Raw genomic sequence first — 19125 nt, forward strand, 5'->3', positions numbered from 1 at the left:
AATATTTTTGTTGCAAAAAGTAATATAAGCATATGGTAAATTTAGTGTAATAACATATATAAGCTAACACAAACAGTGCAATGCTTAAATAGATGCCAAGTACTTTTCTGGTGTGTTACATTTATTAACTCATAATACTCATAATAAATCCAAAAGTTGGACTTTTTATTATCCTTATTTTATAGATAAAGAAACTGAGAAGAAAGGAAGTTAAATCATTATTCCTCTGTCACACAGGTAGTATGTAGCATAGCCAAGATGCATACCTGGGCAATCCATCTCTGGTGGCCATGACCACACAGGTATACAATGAAATACCACACTGTCTTTTTTAAAAAAAACTTCATAATATACTATAAGATGATTTTTAAGTTTTATTAATTCTTATGCTGTTAATTATGCCAATGTTTTCATTATAATTTTGGTTTAACTTGTCTATCCCAAGTTGTACTTTTAAAAATATATACACAATATATTTTAGAGAAGTTTTAGGCTTATAGCAAAATTGACTAGAAGGTACAGAGATTTTCCATAAAGCTCCCGTCCCTACATACACTCACAGCCTTCACCATTATCAACATCCTACAGAAGAGTGGTGCATTTGTTATAATTGATGTACTTACATTGACACATTATTATCACACAATTCAATAGTTTACATTAGAATTCACTCACGGTTTTGTACATTCTAGTGGCTTTCACAAAGGTATATAATGACATATATCCACCATTATAGTGTTATACAAAATTGTTTCACTGTCCTAAAAATTCTCTGTGCTTTGTGTATTTATCACTTCCTCCAACTAGCCCTTTGCTAGTTGTACTTTTTGCATTAAAATCTGCTCTATCTAGTATATATATCATAATCATTATTGCTGAAGGAGAATCCAGTGATATTGTTTTAGCACAGCCTTTGAACCAATTCCAGTTATTATACAAGTAATTCTATTTCTACTGCATTACAAAGCTGAAGTTTGCTTTTCATACAATAAGTTGCCAATATATATTTGGGTCTATTTGTGGGCTCCCTATTGTGTTTCCCAGCTCTCTATTATTTTATTCTTCTGAGCATGTCATACTGTTTGGTTATAGCAGTTTTATACTAAGTTTTCAAATCAAGTGGGGAAGATGCCTCCACGATATGCTGCTGATTCTGTTATTACCAAGCCTCTTCATTCCAATGGGAGGAGGTTATGGAGAGAGCCTTAGAATAAGTCTGAACCACGAGGAATGGTATTGCTGCAGCATTTTTCTAGTTCATTAATATGTAGAACCATATGTGAATCCCAAAGAAAGTTCATATGAGAAAACCCAAGATTGCCCTCACAGATCTAAGAGATAGAACTATTTATTGTTGGCTTCCTGTTTTGAAGACAATATTTGATGTCTAGGTAATATCAGGGTATTTTTTAGAGACTGTTTTTCTCTCTAGAGGGATGTTCTCAATCTTTTCGTACTAACTTCCTCTTAATATAGTGCTATTTTTTCCATACAAAATTTGAAGTAGAAGAAAAATAAAGAATTGGTAGCTGTTAACCCAAGCTGGCATGCTATTTCCATTTTCACAGTGAGACTATCATTTTAAGGAATTCAATATCCCTTTGTGATCACAACAATAAGGGGTAATTCAAGAATTTTCCTGGAGTCCCCGTTAGATATTATACAATGCATATTTTGTTTCAATATCATGGAGTTTTAACACAAATGTAAATAGAAGTTTATTTATATAGATTCAATATTAAATATAACAGATATGGGAAAGAAAATATGTTATTTTGATGTCATTTTTGTTTTACTCTTCCTAATAATAAGTAACTCATATGTCATTATAAATAATTGTATTTCTAGAAATTCAAGTACCCCATCCACCAATCTTTGTACCTCCTCATGTAATAACTTTTCCTGTGTGTCTATATAATTTTAAGTTCAGTGAAAAGATTTTCAGAGCATTTCATTTTTGCTTCTATCTGGAACCTATTCACATGTGTTTATCTTCTTGTTGTTTTTAAGGGAGACCCCAGGTATGAAAGTAATTGCTTTTATTGCATTGAATGCTAAAAGGTATACAGCAATACAATCTTTTTGTATTTGTTTCTTAGAGCTGCTGTAACAGAGTTCCACAAACTGGGTGGCTTCAAATGATAATGAGGCTTTATTCTCTCTCAGTTACGGAGGCAAGAAGTCTGAAATCAAGATGTTAGCAGAGTCATGCTCTCTCAAAAGCCTCTAGGGATGGATTCTTCTGTGCCATCTATCTTCTGGTAGCCCCTAGCATTTCCTGGCTTGTGGTAGCACCACTCCAAACTGGGCTTTACAGAGGCAGAGATTGGAGTGATGCTGCCACAAGCCAGACTTCCTTTTGTGCCTGTGTCTTTACATTGTATTATTTTTGTGTGTATCTGCATCCAAATTTCATTCTTCAGATAAGGACACCAGTAAACGCAGATTAAGCCCCACCCTAATGACTTTACCTTAACTTGATAAGGATGTCTTCCAAGACCTTCTTTGAAAATAAGGTCGTATCATTTTTTTGTAAACAGATAATCTTATTATGCTATTAAAGTAATTAAATCATATGGAAAAATATTCTATTTAATTATTGTATTTTACAAAACATTTAATTTAATTCAGAGATAACCATTAATTTTTTTTGCATAAGTACAAAATAGTTCTAGTTTTAAGGATTGCAATTATAATAGATATGAATACTGGCAATTTATGAGCTGAATGTCATTCATATCATATGTCAGGAGAAAAATTCTGTAGAAGATATTGTGGTCTAGTTTGGTTATAAGTAAAAAAGATGATTAAATTATTAGGTGATTTTATGTACAGATACATACTCAGTCTAACAATAACAGCAAAATTTAGTATGTGAATTTTAATAAACTATTTTTCTTTTGAGTAAGAAATTGCTTTCTTGATTAGTATTCTCCTGTAAGACGGCTTTAATTCTGTATTCTCTGGATATAAATGAGAAATAGGAAACAGAACTAAAAAGTAGCAAGTATCATATAACTTAATTAATTCACCAAGGTTGCTTTGTGGGTTTGCAAATGCAACTGCAAGTGGGAAGTAAAGTATTTATAGTTTATTCATAAGTGTCCTACTTGAAGTCTTTTTGTAAATAGGCTGGACCTAAATTTAATAACCTAATTTAATAACAATTTTGTCTTTATTGTTACTAGGTCACCAGTTAGCATTTAAGAGGAAAAATTGATGGGAATGATAACTTACATTATTCAACTTTATGTGGTTATTTGTTATTGCCTAAACTCCATTACTAATACTTATACTGGCTAATATTTCTTCTGATTTTTATTATGGGCCAAAGCTATTCTAAGCTTTGCAAGTATTAACTAATTTATACTCAAAACAAGTCTAGCAGATAGGTACTATATTATCATCTCATTTTCTACATGATGAAACTAAGAAACAGATTAAATGTGCTTATGTTTATCCATCTAATACCTACTGCAGTGCAGCTTTTTAGAACCATGTCGTTACTCCTCTTTCACCAACTTTCCGTGTGATTTTTGGTACTTTTTTTCTCTCTCTCTGTGCCTCAGCTACCTCATTTATACAGTTTTTTTTTTTTAAATAACATAAATAAAAGGAATGGATTAAATTGGGATTGCTCATTGTTCCCAACACAAAAATGGCTATTTTTGGTGTTAATAGAAATTACTGTAAAAAGAGAACTGTGGTCAAATACATCTGGGAAAAACAACATCCTTTCCTGAAGACACATCAGCATTGACTCTGAGAATTTATGTAGCAAAAGCATTTCTTTCATTTGAGGTACTTTTTACAGATATATGTGATTTGTGACTTTTTAAAAGAAATGCCAACTAATAAAATGTATTTTGGAGACATAGTTTGGGAAATTCTGAATTTAGATCCTCTAAAGTTCTCTTGATCTCTAAAAATCCTGTTATACAGTGTTTAAAGGAAGATGATTTGCTTGGTGCAGTGGCTCATGCTTGTAATCCCAGCACTTTGGGAGGCCCAGGCAGCAGAATCACTTTAGCCAAGAAGTTGAAGGCAGTGAGCTATGACCTTGACACTGAACTCTCCAGCCTGAGTGACAACGTGAAACTCTGTCTCTTAAAAGAAAGAAAAAAAAAAGTAATTTTCTTTTTTTGACACTTCTCACAGTTTATCTATATGTTATTTTTTTTTAGCTCTTTTTTGAAGTGTTCAAATTATCTCTTTGATTTCCCTTTCAACACTACAAATCATATTTATTGTTTTTTCTCCCTACTATTACCTTCCTGGCACTATACAATCACATATTGTATTGATATTTTCTGTTGTCATTATGTTCAAATTTATACAAATTCCCAAAATTCTAAATTATCTGAAACAATATTTCTCTCAAATATCATTTATTCTTGGCCCTTTTATGTCTACTGTGATTTAAGGGTTATATTGCATCTTTATCATAAACTATGTCAAATCTATTAGGAAGTAGGCTATCTACACACACACACTACACACACACACACACACACACACACACACACACACACACAGACATCTAAATAAATCACATTTTCATTACCTTAAGAGATTCCATTCACTCCTTATGCTACTGAAAGAAGGACTAGAAAACTATCTCTTACACAAAGAATTTTTAAAAATACACTGGAGACTTGTAGTTATATAGTTCTCGTTGTCTATATTAAAGGATTGTATAAATGCATTAGACTTATTTTCATCTATTGTTCCATCAGTGCTCTTCCTCCATCATACCTTCTGCTGACCCCTTTCCTAGTATGAGTTTTAAAAAAAAGGAAAAAACCTTCTCTTTATATTTCTGTCTCCACTATTACAATATATATTTTCTTTTCTACCAAGTAATGTATCTTATTTGAAATTTATGTTATGTGCTAAGTAGACATATAAGAGCCTGACATATATGGTACATCCCAAACATAATCTAAGATATTAATAGCTATTATTTGAACAGCATTTCATAATTTGAAAAAATAGTTTTACTTCAGTATTACTTCTAATAGTATTTTGCTTGAACTTTCAAAACTTCTGCAATTAAGTTTTAGTATTATTCATAATTTGCAGATATGAAAACAAAACTTCAGGGACATTAGATGATTAACTCAAGGAAAGTTATTATTATAATTGAAACTGAAGTTATATAATACTTAGATAGGCAGAGGTCAGAGGTAAAGTCATTTCAGAGACCCCAAAAAAACAAAAGTCTGGGGATGAAAGCAGTTATGACATATGTTGTGGGACATAAAACCATGCATTTTGGATAGAATAGGGAATTTAAAAGAAATACGTCATTTGTTCATCTCTTATCTGCAAAATCAATCATCTTTTATTCTCTTGCAATTGTAAGGGCTCAGTTTTCTACATATTCATCCAATATTGTTCCAAATTTCAGGTTATATGATCATGCCTCAATATATGTATTTGCCTTAAACATTTAAGAACATATTGCTTTCTTGTCATTTGATCATCTGAACAATATGAGTTCTACTTAAATTGATTATTTAAATTTTGGCTTACAGTGCCGATTTTTTAATGTAATGTTTTTCTGGAATATCTGCATATTGTGCATACAGATAAAGTGTACCCTTTGCTTATTTTCAGAGGACTCATAAAAAATAAAACTACCTAGGCAACATATGTGTTGATTGAAGGTTGTACCAATTTTCATATTTTTAGTATATTTTCTTTCAGTGTGAATATTTTACATGTGATATGCAAAATATTTACAAACACTCTCAAAATAAGTATCAGTGACTCAGCAAGAAAAGGCAAAAAATAAGCAGTGAATACAAGAATTGTAATTGGAATAGTTCTCAAATGAAGAATATGTGAAGATTTTATACACATAATATAAGCTCTAATATTAAAAAATATGAAAGCACTACCAAAAGAGATGACCATGACATGAGACATTGGTCAATTAATTTACCAGATATGCAACAATGTTCCCTCAAATTGTAAGTGAAAGGAGACGTTAATAAGATGTGCTGTAGAAATAATTAGACAGAAGAGAATCAGCAGGGGAAAGATATCATTATAACAACTTCAATTTCTCTTTTAGGCATAGTTATTCTAAATTCTACATTTACCTACATGTTTATGTGTGTGTATGTGTGTGTGTGTGTATGTGTCTGTGTCTGTGTATTATTGTGTAGAAAGCAGCTTAAATGAATGTTATTAAGTATTGTGGTAGGCAGAATAATGTCTCCCCAATATGCCCATGTTCTAATCCCCCAAACCTGTGAACATATTACCTACTTGCAAAAAGGACTTTATGGATATAATTACATTAAGGATTTTGAAATGGGGAGATTTTCCTAGATTATCTGGGTGGTTATATTGTAATCATAAGGGTTCTTATAAGAGGGAGAAAAAAGTGTCAGAGCAGGAGAGAAATTTTTTGGTGCTACAACTGCTGACTTTGAAGATGGAAGAAAAGGGTATAAGCTGAGGTATGTGGGTATCACTAGAGACTGGAAGAAAAGCCTCCAGAAGGAACACAGCAGTGTTGAAACATTTATTTTAGCTCCATAAGATCCATTTCGGTTTTCTGTCCTCTAGGATTATAAGAGAATGTATTCATGTTTAGGTAAGCCACTAAGCTTTTGGTAATTTGTTGCAGAATCAATAGGAAAGTAATAAAAGAGTCAAACATTTTATGGTACCAATAAGGTATAAATTTAAGTCAGAATTTATTATTTAGTCATAAGATCAACATATACGATTAACACTGCCTACAAATATTTCACCAGAATTATTTTAGATTAGAAATAAACATGTTTAGGGGATGTAAAATTTAAGCAAAGGAAGTGATTTAATTAGAAAAGGCAACTTCCATTTTGGAAGAAACTTTCAAGTCAAAGTGAACTCATTGTTTCAGCTTTATTTTTGTGGAGCTTAAGTTTATAAACAGGACCAGAGAACTGTACAACTGAATTAAAACGTCAACGTACTGGAATTAACTGAAGTATTGGGTTCAATCTCATGTCCATATTATACACACTATTGGTTTGAGATCACAGAACATGAAATCTCTGGGTGCTTTCACCCAGCAAAATGCACACGTCAATAGAGGCAAAGTTTTGCAAAAGATTGTGAAATTTTTTTACTGTTTTATTCCCATGTTGGCTAACACTGAGAAACTTATATTCTCAGCTGGATAAAACAAAATATTTTGGGCCAATATTTATGCCAGGATAAGTGAAGAAATAAAAGAGAGTCACTCAAAGGATATCCTAGGTGAAAGCATTTTGGTCAAACAAATTTACAAATCAAATAGGGTATAAAAATGAATTTCCTTAATTTTAACCATAATTTACAAATATTTTCGCATAGTATAATTGCAGAAATGGGTCCATGATTTCAGCAAGAAAAGACACTCTGCCAAAATATTAATATTATCTTCCTAAATTATCTCTTCAAAAGCATCACATTTTGTTAATATTTTCTTATCCATGCCCTTTAGAACAAACATTTTAAGAGATAGCATGTAGTAGTATTTAAAACTAAAATATCTTAGTTTTTATGGCTAAGACTTTGAGCCACTTTGCAAATAAAAATAAATTTTAATTGAGCCTTAGGAGTATGAAAATAATCAGTAAATTGAACCTGCATAAAAAATTCTGAGGGAACTATTGTCAAGGAACTATACTAAAAATTTACTATCATGGAATGTGGAATAAATATTTATTGGAATCTTCTTTAACCCAAATGTCAGTTTAGTGCATACTCATACAGTTAGTGATTGCAGTTATTTGTGAGATACAGTATTGAATATACATTTAATATTTTGGAGAAGTTGATTAGCTTTCCTGAATATTTCACATCCTAGATTCTTGGATTTGAAGGAGACCTCCAAAATGGTCTTCTGTTCTAAATTGCAACATTCCATTTGGCAATACTCCTGATAGGTGACCATCCAGCCCCAGTTTGAAAAATACCGTGAATAATCTTCTTGATCTCACATTGGCAAACATAACAGAAATAGGATAAAACAAGATATTATTTTAAAATTATCTTGTGCTGTTGTTTGTTCACTGTATCACTATCGTTGCATTAGTCTGCAGTTGAAGGTATTACCTACAAAACTCAAGCATTTTTCCACTATTTTATTCTTTATTGCATCTAAAAATGTATAGTTTATGTTATAAATGTATTGTAATATTTATATCACCAGGTGTAGTGAAGTATAATCTTAATAATTCCTGTTAATGTCTGACCTGACACCTTGTAGATGTACAACAAATGTTGGTCCTGTTCACTTTTCAGTTTTGAAAGTACAATATTTCATCTGATAGATGCTGAGAGTTCTATTGATAATTCTTCAACTTTAAACATAATTTCAATTAAATATAAGCATAATTTTCATCAGATTTAATATGACTTCAATGTTATGACTAATTATTTAATATAATTTATATCATCTAATATTTGATTTAACAATATAAATTTGAATGCCACTTATGTCTCTGAAAGAACTTACAATTTTTTGAAAATTCATTCAGTTATAGTTTCTAATTTGATAAAATTAGAGATTTTTAGGATGCACTTTTTTTTTCACATTTCATGGAACTTATCCTTTTAATTTATAAGTTCTTTAAAAATTTTTTTAACCACAGTTAGATATTTTCATTTTTAGGAGTTACAGCATACTTTAAGAATTTTAAAAAATGGCTTAATGTGTGCTACTCATGTGACAGTTGCACTAAAATCCTAGACTTCATCATTACACAATTTATCTATTTAACTAAAAACTACTTGTACCCCTAAAACTACTGAAATAATACAATTTTTTAAAATGAATAAAAAGAAGTGTCAATGAATTTTTGTCATTTTTCACATTGGCACTGTTATTGGTAGCCCATAAACTATAAAATTCATGAGGCAATTGTAGATATACAAAGTTATGTATAAATCTGATTCATAGACAATCTTACAAATTCTTACCACAGTAAGAAAAATGAATGGAAGTATAATAGCAATCTTGAGAATAAAAACTTATATAACTATTTTTGTACAATACATTTCTCTTTAGCAGGAATCAAGGTTTTAATTTTTTTGCTTGTTGTTTTCTTACATTTTTATTTCATATTTATTTATTTATTTATTTTTTTGAGACAGTGTCGCTCTGTTGCCCAGACTGGAGTGCGGTGGCATAATCTTGGCTCGCTGCAACCTCTGCCTCCTGGGTTCAAGTGATTATCACGCCTCAGCCTCCAGAGTATCTGGGACTACAGGTGCGCGCCACCAAGTGTGGCTAATTTTTGTACTTTAGTAGAGATGAAGTTTCACCATGTTGGCCAGGTTGGTCTCAAACTCCTGAGCTCAAGCAATCCACCCGCCTTGGCCTCCCAAAGAGCTGGGACTATAGGCATGAACTATTGTGCCTGGCCTGGAATCAAGGTTTTTGTCCACCTGGTACCATATCTAAGATAAATCATAGAGCATTTAGCTACTTAATCCAAAATATCTTTTTGCAGTATGCATCTATCCTTGAAATCCTTGAAACAAAAAGTATCATTTTCTAACTAGAAATGTAGATTTATACTATAATTTTTCTTTTAAATAATAGTAAAACATGTCGATATCATTTTTTTTACTCTGACTCCAGTGTATAAGCATTAGTAAAGGAAAATTCTGTGTTTTAGCATATCTCATACCTAAATTTTCTTTTACTTAATATTTTCAGTATTATCTGTAAAATTGCTTTCATTACTATTTCTTTTGTATTTTATGTGTTATACATGCATTAAAACAAAATGTGAGGGAAGACATCATTTTTGTAATTGTCTATTCACTGAGATAAACTGGAATGTATATCAAATCAGTCATTAGCCCTCAAATTTACCTGAGTGATTCCAAATATCCTGGTATTTCTCAAAAACAAATTGACTTAGTGTTTGTGTTTTTCTCTAGAGGTCCAGAATTGTATTGATGGCTGAATAATGAGTCAGGAAATTTGACCTATATGATTTTTTTCTTCACGAACTCATGCCAGTTAGAGTAACTGCATTTTAGATTATAATTTTGTTGTAAGATATAAACAGGTGACAATTAAAGTAAAATCATATGAAAATGGGAGACATATTTAACAATGTAACTATCATTGAACAAAAGTCTGTTAACAATTTAAAAGCAGTGAAAAGGTAACCAAACAATTCAAAATCGTGAAGTATTTCTTCACGCTTAGATTCATTTTTAAAACTTTACTTATCTATAATTAGAGACTGTGACATTCAGTCATCTGAGAGGCAATACCAGTAAGGATTATCTACCAAATTTTTAGGACTTGAGAATAGGCATTTTGTATAAGTAAACTCCAGTTGTTTGCTGCCTACAATATTCCATATATTAAAAACAACATGTGCCAAAACGTCTTCACCTTAGAAAATCTGTACAAACTTTATGTGAACGTTAATGAATGTTATTTTTAGCAATAGCTTATTAGGAACCCTGATTTTCAAATAAGTATGTGAAGATCTTTAATATACGAATATCAGCATTTTCCCAAGAAAGGTAAGTGGATGTTTATTATCTGTGAGTCAGATATATGTCAGTTTAGACATTTAAAAATAAATCACTTTAATTTGATGTTGTAATACAGATTATAAAAACATCCTTAAGCCGTGAAAATGATCTGCCAAATCAGATAAATAAAAAAGAGTGAAACAGATTTAATCAAAACATTCTTTCCATGGGAGGAGGGTGTTTTTGGTGATAGGAACTCTCTTCCCTGAGGAAATGGAAATGTATTTGATTTTAAAAATTAGAATCAACACATGGATGAAACCATAAGAAATAGAAATGCAAATTTTACATGTATATTTTCATTACACTATTGCCACTGTGATTTTAAATGCAGTATTTCAATACCAACAATGAATTTAACATAATACCTCTGTTTTAATAAAGCAACTTTATATGGTGATTTTTGTTTTCTTATCCAAGCTGATTTATATATAATGATGATAAGATCACTAGCATCAGAGGAATGAAAACTTGATTTATGCTGTGCAGGTACACATCTCTTTATAAATAATCTTGCAACTTGATACAGAAAGTGTCTATAATTCTGGCATGTTTGACATTCCCATTCAGTCCAACAACTCGTTGACATATACTTAATTTGCTACTTCTTGAAGGTGTTGCTTGAAGTTTCCTTCTAGTTGACAGGTGTTCGACAGTTCAGTCTCACTCAGAGCTTAACAAAATGGGAAAAGAATGCATTTCTGAACCCCTATGGAATATCCATTTTATGTCATTTTATGACTTTGATAGTATCCAGGACTCATTTCTGTTCCTCTAGATAGTGAATAACGTGCACTTTTACTTGTGGCTTTTTAAGATATGTGTATATACCTTTAGATTTCCATCAGACTCTATCTTGAAATGTCAAATATTTATGTCCTGCAGTTCTTAAACTATAACTGATGTTTACAATATGGACTGTGAAGGAAATTAGATAAAAATATGTTTCCTAGTCTCCCACTGTTTTAGTCAATTTAGGCTCTTATAGCAAATTACCATAGACTGGGATGCTTAAACAACAGACATTTGTGTCTAGCAATTCTGAAGGCTAGACATGTGAGATCAAAACGTCAGCATGGTCAGGTTCTGGGGCAAGCCCTCTTCCTTGTTACAAACATCCAACTTATATCCTCACATAGCAGAAAGAGAGCAAGCTATACAGGTACTTAATTTCGTTAATAGGCTCTACTTAATTATCTCCCAAAGGCCCTACCTCCATATGCTGTTGGGATTTGATTTCAACATGTAAAAGTGTTTGGATATACAAATATTCAGTTCATAACACCTACCATTTCTATATTTTAACAAGATGTAAAAATAGAAATATTCATAATACAAATAATGCTCTTAGCATCTGGTACCACTGACAAATTATTTCAGCTGTTTTGCTTTTGAATACATATTTATATCCGTGCAGATTTATCAGAATTCTTCATGTAACTTCAGTACACACACACACACACACACACACACACACACACACACACACATTCACACACACTTTTTAAGATGTAAGCATATGATTTCATTTTAGAAGCAAGCAGAAGCATATTGTACGTCAGTGTCCACAGATAGAGTACCTAATATAAAACTGAGTTTCTAAAGGAAACATATTTTAGGTGAAAATCTGTTTAGCTTACCAGTATCTATATAATATGTGCAAAATCCTTAACATCAAATTGAAAGATCCCTTGTAATTGATCTTACCATATATTTCTAGCCTAATTAATCTTCTACATTTGCCCTGCCAGTTCTCTGTTCCTACTCATTGATTCCCTAACAATGTAAGGAGAATTCCTTTGTTAAGCCATTCACAGAAAGTTTTCCCTGTTCTTCTCTATCTGAAAAAAAAAAGTCCTCTATCCTTAGAGATGTAACCCAAAGTCCATGAAGCATTTTACTGATACTTTCATTTTCGGTTACAGCACTTGCTATTTCTTTTATGCCATGGGGTGGGCACATTTTGTATTCATGTCTTGTATTATTGCTACTTGATCCTTAGATTGCTACTTGATCCTTAGGCTCACAAACAGATAGAACCCACACAGTAATTTGATGATAGAAAGTTTAATATAAAGAATCAGTAGATATAATACAGTATTTATATAATGGAAGATTAGCTATTAATAACTAAAGATGACTCTAAATAATATAACAATAGTAATTATAAGGAGAAACCATTGCCTCTGAAGCTGAGAGGCCCCCCAAAAAACCTCCTTAGCCTCAGAAAGGCTGATATCCAAACTTTATTTGCGAGGACATGCCTGTGGCTCACTGGCTGGTGGACAAATTGTTGAGGTGCTGGGACAGCAGGACTTGTTCGAAATGTTTTCCTCTGGGATTCCAAAAAAAATCAGCCATAGGGAGGATCCTCACCAGCAGTACTCCTCTTCAAAGTCATCTAAGGGGTGCCATCTACGTAGAGGTGCCTCACTGGCAACACTCCACTGCTATGCCATCTCAGAGAGGAATGGAAAATGCTATCCACAAGGAGACTGCACATTGAAAGTTAATGCAAAGCCACGTAAGGGGTGTGGAAGACGCCATCCACAGAAAGTGCTGAGCTTCAGAACTCACTGAAAAGCCATTAGACAGAGTGGGTGCTTCTAGCCACCATGTGCTATAGGAGCCAGGTATTAAAGAAGCCGCATGCTGAGAGGAGCACACTAGGACCAGAAAGATAAACCTTTCTTCCTCTAGTGTCCCTCCAATGTCATGTACTCACAGAGCTCAAAATGTGCAAGGTTACAAGGAAGAAATATTTATCAAATCCATCTCCATTATTGTAGAGCAGGCAATGGGGGGTGGATTTGGATGTGATAATCAATATATTCATAATTGGCACAATATACTTATTTATTGACTCTTTGAACAAATCAGAATGTCTTACAAGATAGAAATACATTCTTATCATTCCTTTTGTGCCCAGGAATTTTTAAAAATCTCAAATAAATATTACTATATTTCTCCATTATATTATTATTAATATGATGTAAACTTTATCTTTGACATTTTATGTGCACAAGATATGTCCTAAGCATTAAAGATAACTGTGTTACGTAAGTGCACATTATTTTGCTTAGTATGTGTATGAGCATGTGTAGGCATGTATGGGTGTATACAAAGTCAATATTTGGTTTATGAGTCACCAATTTAAAAATTAATAAAATGGTTTGCTGAAATCTAGAAGGTAGCTACTTTAAACATCAGAAAGACAAATGACAAGTCTTGGTATCAGCTAGTTAAAAATATAAGTTTCTACCTTTGAAAAGATCATGCCACACATTGATTTTTCTATTAATTTAAATAAAGGCAGGTATAGGAAATTTACTTTAGGTTTCCATCTTTGAATGTTATAAAATGTTGTACTAATACATATTGATTTCTGAAATGTTATAATCTTATTATATTTAAAGATTGGATCTGGATGTAGTGGCTCATGCCTGTAATCCCAATATTTTGAGAGGCAGAGGCAGGGGGCTTGCTTGAACAAAGGAGTTCAGTACCAGCCTGGGCAACATGATGATACCTCATCTCTACAAAAAAAACAAAATAAAATAAAAACTAACTCGGCAGTGTGGTGTGTACCTGTAGTCTCAGCTACTTAGGAGGCTGAGGTGGAAAGATCTCCTGAGCCCAGGAGGTTCATACTGCAGTGAGCCATGATCATACCGCTGTACTCCAGCCAGGGTGACAGTGCAAGACCCCGTCTCAAAAAAAAAAAAAAAAGAAAAGAAAAAAGCACAACCAACCAAACAAACAAATGAACAAAAATCCCCCACACAAACTGAAAGAGCAATATTATTTTTTAAAGTACATTTTACTAAAGATAGACCTTAACCCATTTATGCCTAGTGTATTTTGACTGATTTGTCTTCAAATGTATTCAAATTAAAACCTTATTATTGCTCATACATTAATGCATGTTTCCTTGTTTTCAGGTTTATGTATACTGATTGTCTGTTATATAGCCAGGCAAAATAAATGTCAGAGTTTGATAAAGACTTCCATAGGGAGAAAGGACGAGTGTTTACATATGAAGGTTAAATATGCTAAAATCACAAAAATTACAAATATCTTAGGTATTTTCTAAGAAATGATGCATAAATATTTGCTACTAAAAGAGTTCTGGCATTTGATTCATGTGACCTAGATTCAAATTCTATTTTTATCATTTACTGTTTGATAAAATAACTTATATTTAAAGTTTACATAACTCTTCTGGAAAATAGGAATTCTAATAATACTAGTTTATGAAAGAGTTTTTGTGGATTTAGTAAAAGATGAAACTCATTAACAACTTATAAAGCTCTGTTGTATTGAAAATTGAGGAGAAATAAATTTATAATAAATAAAAGCTGATAAATTTTAAAACAAGGATATAGTGTACATATACCTGCAATTCTTCTTTCTCTTCTAAGGTTCACTTTGTATATAACTACCTAGCTGCCCTTCATGTACCTTAGAAATTCATCTACTATCTTCAAAATCCACTCAATGATCTTCACTGGTTACACAATTCAGGGACCCAGGAGTCACCGTTAACCCTACACTGCTACATTCACATCCAGTTGGCCACTAAGTCATGTTCAGTCTGTCTTTTTAAATTCAATGTAGTATGTTTCCTTCTTCATATTTACCCTTAAAATTTTCTTTAACTTTAAATATCAGCAATTATATATTTGTTTTTCTTATTTGGCTTAATTCATTTAGTTTTTCACTGCATTTTATCCCTGCTACATTGCTGTGGGTTTAAAAATTATAATTCAATCATATTATTCCTCTCTACAAAGCTTTTAATGCCATTCTCTCAACACACCTTACTCCTACTGCCTTCAGGATAAAGTTTATACTTATCCTAGATGACATTACTTTATCCATAGGATGACCTTACCAAAACTTTTAAGTTCTAGTCTTAACCTACCTGTCCAGCCATATCTCCCATAAGGCCATCTCTCCCCATAAATATCTAATGCTCAATTTTGAGAGAATTGCTGACAATTCCTTGAGATTGTTTTTTATGCTTCCTTATTTTTTCAAATCTTATATTTTATCTGGAATGCCATTATAATAATGTTTAATTGATTTGTATCAAAACTACTGTGATTTGTTGATGGCTTACCTTATGTTAGATATTTGCCAGTTTTTTTTTTAAATTTATTTTTTGTTTTTTTTTTAGAAAGAGATCGTGTCTCACTATATTACCCATGCTAGTCTCAAACTCCTTGGCCCAAGTGATCCTCTCCCTTGGCCTCCCAAAGTGTTGAGATTATAGGTGTGAGCCATTGTACCCAGCCTTGCCAAATTTTTTACACATATTATTTAATCTAGGTTCTATGGCAATTTAGTGCAGAAACAGTTACAGGGAAGTTTTATTTTATGTCCAAGTTTACAGAATTATAAGTGGTAGAGTCAGGCCAATGTTATGTTTGTCACTAAAAACTATGCTATCCAAAAGATGCTGCAAAACTGATCTCAATCATATTTATCTGTGCGAAACCTTTTCTGACACATCTACACATGAGATATTGATAATCATGTTCTTTTTTTATGTTATCACTATATCCACAACTGTTTCTGTTATCTCACATGTCACACTAAACTTCAACTGTGAACTTTATGTCTGTTATTCCCACTTATCTATAAACTGATAAGCAGAATAACAGTATTTTAAAAATCATAACCTCTTGCCCAGTGTATAGTTAGTTCTCAATAAATTACATTTGAATGAATGAATGAATGAATGATACAGATTCCTTCTTTTATTTTGTATTCAACTTCACCCATACAGGAGAGACTGGAAGTGTAATTAGCTATTATCTTCATATTCAGAAAACATTAAAAAAAGAAAAATGGCATTTGAGATGGTTGTTGAAAGATAATGATGGAGAATTTTGACAGGTGGAGGTAGAATGAGAAAAGACACTACAAACGAAGGCCCAACTTAATAAGAGCTATTTTGCCTCTACTAATGGACAGTTAACAGTCTGATTTGGTGTATTACCTGGAAATGATCTTGCTCACAAACTTATTAACTGTTCAATTTACTTTTAAGTAAATGGGCAAGTGGCAAATATATGAGGAAGTCAGAGGAACCTTTCTTATATTAACTTGATGAGTTGCTATACCATTGAAATCTCTTACCTCACCCAAAACAGCCCGTCTGGGAGTGCTCTTTCATACTTATGTCTCTTCTGGGTGTGTGAGGCAAACATGAAGGTTATATCAGACACATATGAATATATTCAATGAATTTCTGTCTATGGACAACTACCCTTTTGCAATACATATTTGAAGCATGTTTTCTACATGAATAATGTCTTGAAGCCCAAATTATATAATTGTATCTGTAATTTATATGCTTGATATACCCTTCACAATAATTCTGTAGCATATGTTTTTCTCATTTTTAAATATTTATGAGGAAGATTATGTTGCAAGAGCTTCATTCTCACTATATATACCTGAATGCTGTGATACGTTAGTAATGGGCACTGAATCAGAACTGTTTATTTCTATCCTACACCAAAGTCCTTGTTTTATAAACTAGGCAACTTTACTCCCAGCAGTGAGCATGAGCAGGAGCAAATGTTATGGCAACAGGAAAGCATACTATCATTCAGAGAATTATCTGGAAAATGGATAATTTTGCACAAATCTGAGATTCTCAGTGCTGTTTATACATCACAATCACCCATGGGAGGTTTTAAAACTTATGCTCTGACATAACCATAAACCTTCCCCACAGACAAATTCAACCCCAATTGCTGAGAGAGGGGTCCTTGTATCAGAAGTTTTTAAGCTTCTGAGTGATTCTAATGTGCAGCCAGTACTGAGAACCACTGGACTGAAATAAAGGGCACATGCATAGGGGCGGCATGAAGAGTGAACAGGGTTTAAAAAGGAATATTAGAATCAGATTGGCAGGATAAAACCCCAACAGCCTCACTCAGTAACTATGTGACCTTGGGTTAATTACTAAACTTCTTGATATCTCTATTTATTTTCCTGTAAGATGGGGATAAACTAAAACATGTAAAATACTTAACATTTGGAGTCAGTTTAATTAATGGTATTCTTACTATTCAAAAAAAAAACCACAAAATAAATTTGAAAAATGATAATAGGACTATTTTGTGGAAATATTTGACTACTAACTGAAGGAAAGGATATTACTATGATAACATAGATGACAAAAGCAAATTAGAGATATATTTTTTGCTCAGATGCTTACAATATTTATTATTTTTCTTTTTATATCTTATTTGCAGTTAAGCAATCTTTGGTATTAAGCAGTTTTTAATTGCAATAAGCTTATAAATTATTAGTACTCTATAATGAAGAGAAATGATAAAGTCTGTCTTGTTTTGATAATATATGAATAATAGTGAGAATTACAATGTGCTTTCTTTTACTAAGCATCAGATATTTTTCAGATGAATAGAATTTTGATGAGTTAACTACCAATTGCATAGTACCATTTACAATCTCATTTTTGAAAGACATTGCTTGTCTTGAAACAATCTAGAACTGACAAATGACAGCATAAGATACTCTGCTTTGCATATTAAAAGACTTTCACATTCAATTCTCATTTGGTTCTGCCCACAGCCCTGAGACATGCAAATTAATGAGTTGTATAAGTTTTATTGACTTTTGGGGAGCAGGCTATGACAAGAACCCTTCCCTTCTAACTTTGAATGTAATGCTTCTTTTATGACACACATACTTATTTGGAATATGTTGAAAGTCTAGAAACTAAGAGTTAATATGTAGGCAAAAGAATCAGTGCAATGCTATGAACTCGGTGTGAGTAGATCTTAGGGATCCTAAAGGACACTCTAATGCCTTGCAGATTTAAGCTGAAAGTCAGAGAATCAGTTAAGATAGCAGAAACCTAAAATTTCTCAAAATATCAAACAGGCAGAGTTAACTCTACCAGAGTCCAAATGACTCAAAACACTGTTAGCAGCAAATGAAGGCAAAGAAAGAAAACAGCACTATGCAACCTCTGGTTTGCTTATGGTACTTACTAGAAGTGAATAGTCTTGGCTGCAATGAACTTTATAGAAAGTGTTTTGCTTAGAGAATGTCAGAATCCTATAAATACCATGGAAGTGGCGGGTGGCGTAATGTCTTCTGCAGTCTCATTTCAGCAGATAAACTTATTTGGTTCTATTTAGAATTCATTCTTTGTACTATGGTCAATGTTTCAGGCAACAGTGATGTATATACAAATATCTTCAACATTCTATTAATTTCAGGTTCAATTTCTACTGAAATCAATATCTATTAAAATTATAATTAATAATCTTATTTTAAATTGTACAAAATTCCTATTCTCTTGTATCAATATAATATCAGATGTCTAAAAATCTAATCTGATTTTCAAGTTAACAAAATAACCTAGAAGCAATACTCTAATCAACTTCTCTAATATATATACTTAAGATAAAACAGTTAATTATAAACAACTTACACATGGAAGGATGCAGAAAGTATGTGATTTTTACTTAATATAGTGATAAAGAAATTGATAGAGTAAATTTAATTAACTGTATATATAGCCTATTTGAAATT

At 32.1% G+C, this 19125-nt stretch overlaps 1 protein-coding gene across 2 annotated transcripts in view; it reads left to right on the plus strand.

Annotated features, from left to right (window-relative positions):
• Positions 1–19125, plus strand: part of GRID2 (glutamate ionotropic receptor delta type subunit 2) — a 1566068-nt gene that overhangs the window by 540615 nt on the left and 1006328 nt on the right. The window lies entirely within an intron of this gene.

This window comes from Rhinopithecus roxellana, chromosome 2, assembly GCF_007565055.1.
Source record: "Rhinopithecus roxellana isolate Shanxi Qingling chromosome 2, ASM756505v1, whole genome shotgun sequence".
Taxonomy (NCBI): Eukaryota; Metazoa; Chordata; class Mammalia; order Primates; family Cercopithecidae; genus Rhinopithecus; species Rhinopithecus roxellana.